The sequence below is a fragment of the Rhea pennata genome, unplaced genomic scaffold, assembly GCF_028389875.1.
Source record: "Rhea pennata isolate bPtePen1 unplaced genomic scaffold, bPtePen1.pri scaffold_31, whole genome shotgun sequence".
Lineage (NCBI taxonomy): Eukaryota > Metazoa > Chordata > Aves > Rheiformes > Rheidae > Rhea > Rhea pennata.
The window spans coordinates 346,588-349,194 of NW_026907678.1; positions in this window are offsets into that span (position 1 = coordinate 346,588).

The window sequence follows — 2,607 nt, forward strand, 5'->3', positions numbered from 1 at the left end:
GCTTAGCTTCCTGTGCCTGTCCCGGTGACTCAGGTTTGGGTTCCTGTTTGCCTGTTTTTCTTTGACATCTCATCACCTACCAGAGAATCTCCTGGGTGCTGTAGTTTAGTCACCTGTCACAGGCAAAGGTATCCTAGCATTGATGTTACAAATAGACTTAAGCTCTCTTGTGAAGTGTTTTCTTGATTGAAATCCACATGCAGAATTTCCTTTTCAAGGATGTGAAGCCTTTTCAAATCCCGATGGCATTTCCTGCTGGCAACTTTATGGGTATTTGTTCTTGTGGCAGCACTGTTTGTGAGGGTAACTGGTTCTGTGTTCCTAGAGGAACTTTGCCTGTATGGAACAATCCTACTTCCTCTGTCTTAGTCTGGCTCTGTCAGATGGAATTATCCTAGTGTGCTTTTGGATGATTGGCAGTTCATTTCTGGAGCATCTTCCTAGCCTGCCTTTGTTCCTTTCTTGCTGCAATTTCTCTTTTTCTTTTTCTTCAAAGGAGATCACAATTACCAATAGTATTTCATGTGATATGCCTCAAGTGCCAGTAGGAATACTTCTGTGTCTGCTGGGAGAATATTCCTTTCTTCACGATTCTACTTGGGGATCATATTAGCTGTTGCACTCTGTTTGTTATCTGGATAAGAATTCGCAGCAGCCTCCACATTTCCTGACCTCTGGTTTAGAGCAGAAATTCTTGTGGTTAATCCTGCATGCCAGAATGAAGTTGCTGTTCTGTTCCTGGTTGCTCCTTGCAGGTACTGTTGCTGTGTTGTTTGAGGCCCCATCTGGAGTAGTGTGTGCAGTTCTGGGCTTCCTGGTACAAGAGAGACAGGGAGTTACTGGATCAAGTCCATGCAAAGCCTTCTAAGATGCTGAAGGGACTGGAGCATGTCTCATGTGAGGAAAGGCTGAGCGAGCTGGGACTCTTCAGCGTGGAGAAGAGGAGGCTGGTGGGGGGTCTTATCACTGTGTATAAGAATCTGAAGGGAGGCCGTAGAGCGAATGGGGCCAGACTCTTTCTAGTGGTGTCCAGTGATAAGACAAGAGGCAACGGGCACACACAGCAACCCAGAAGTTCCACCTGAACTTGAGGGAAAATTTGTTTGCTGTGAAGGTGACTGAGCGGTGGATCAGATTTCCCAGAGAGGCTGTGGAGTCTGCTTCCTTGGAGAGAGTCACAACCATCTGGACAAGTTCCTGGGCAACATGTGCTAAGTGACCCTGCTTGAGCAGGGGGTTGGACTAGATGATCTGCAGAGATCCCTTCCAAGCTCAACCATTGTATGATTTTGTGAATCTCTGTGGACGTCTTGTGTCTTTTTTTCTAAACATGTTCTGGGCGTTTGAACACGTAATCAGCATGTTAATGCAATGCAGGCCATGAGCTAAATTTCAAAGGACAGGCTTTCTGTATCCATGCATCCATTTTTCACATCTCTGTTAGACTGACAGGTACAGGCCTAAAGTAGAATGTGTCTCTTATGACAGTAAGTAAAGCTAGATGATAGGATTCCAGGGATCCTTGCTTGCTTTGTGCCTAATGGAACTGTGTGCTAATCTTTTGTGTATATGCGGAGCCTTCATAAAGTTACTGTGTAGGCACCAAGTGTGCACATGTCAGATTGTCTTCCTGTTCGTGACTGATCCTTCATGTTTCTTGTCATTAGGAGAACCTGCATGAATACTCCCCAGGAGAAAAGAACAAGAAAGAAACGTAAAGAACTGATGAAGAAATCCCTAACACTCAAGGTGGCACTGCAGAATAGTTCTGGCTTTCCAAATTATTTTCTGTGTTCTGGTCAAAAGCCTCCTCCGAAACAATGGAAATGAGCTGAACAGCTGGACATTTCTTGTCAATTCTCATCTCTGTCTAACCTTGCAGACCGTAGTCATAGGCTCCAGGGCCTGGCTCGTAAGGTCAGGACAGAGAAGTCAGCAGACAAAACCAGTCCCTTTCCCAAATGCTTATAACCTAGCACAAGAGGAAAGGCTTGTTCCAGACTCCCAGGGGCCAAACGTTTGGCAAGCCAGCACAAACTCACAAACACACACACAGACAAACACTCTTCAGTAGCAAGCAGTTTATTGGTAGATACTTACAAACAGACCAACCTAATGGTAATCTCGAGAAGGACCACCTCAACGCTTGCCCCGATCGTCTGCATGATGAGAGAGAGTCAGCAGGCACATTCCTTTCGGGCGTCCCCGAGGAGGCAACATGGTCCTCTGTTGTGTAGCAGCCTTCCTCTCCTTCGGAAAAATTCCAGTATTTGTGGTTACTTGTTGTAGGCGGGAGTCCCGGAACCTGGGGCCAGCAAGTGCAGGGAGTCTAGCCCAACTCCTCCTTGGTTGCATAACCGGGCTATAATACTGCACATGCATGCAGACTTATTTTGGGGGCCACATTGACTTTGGGAGTCGCTATTTCATTACTCTTCAACTTCTGACCTTCATGTTGACTGCTTCTCATGGTCCAGCCACAGAATCTAGATGTAACCACCTGCTGTTTTTTCTCACAGTTTTCCAAGACTTTGTTGGTTACTTATTTGTATTCCACTTGACACAGCTGTATTGTTCCAGACACCAAAAAGTTACAACACAGACCAT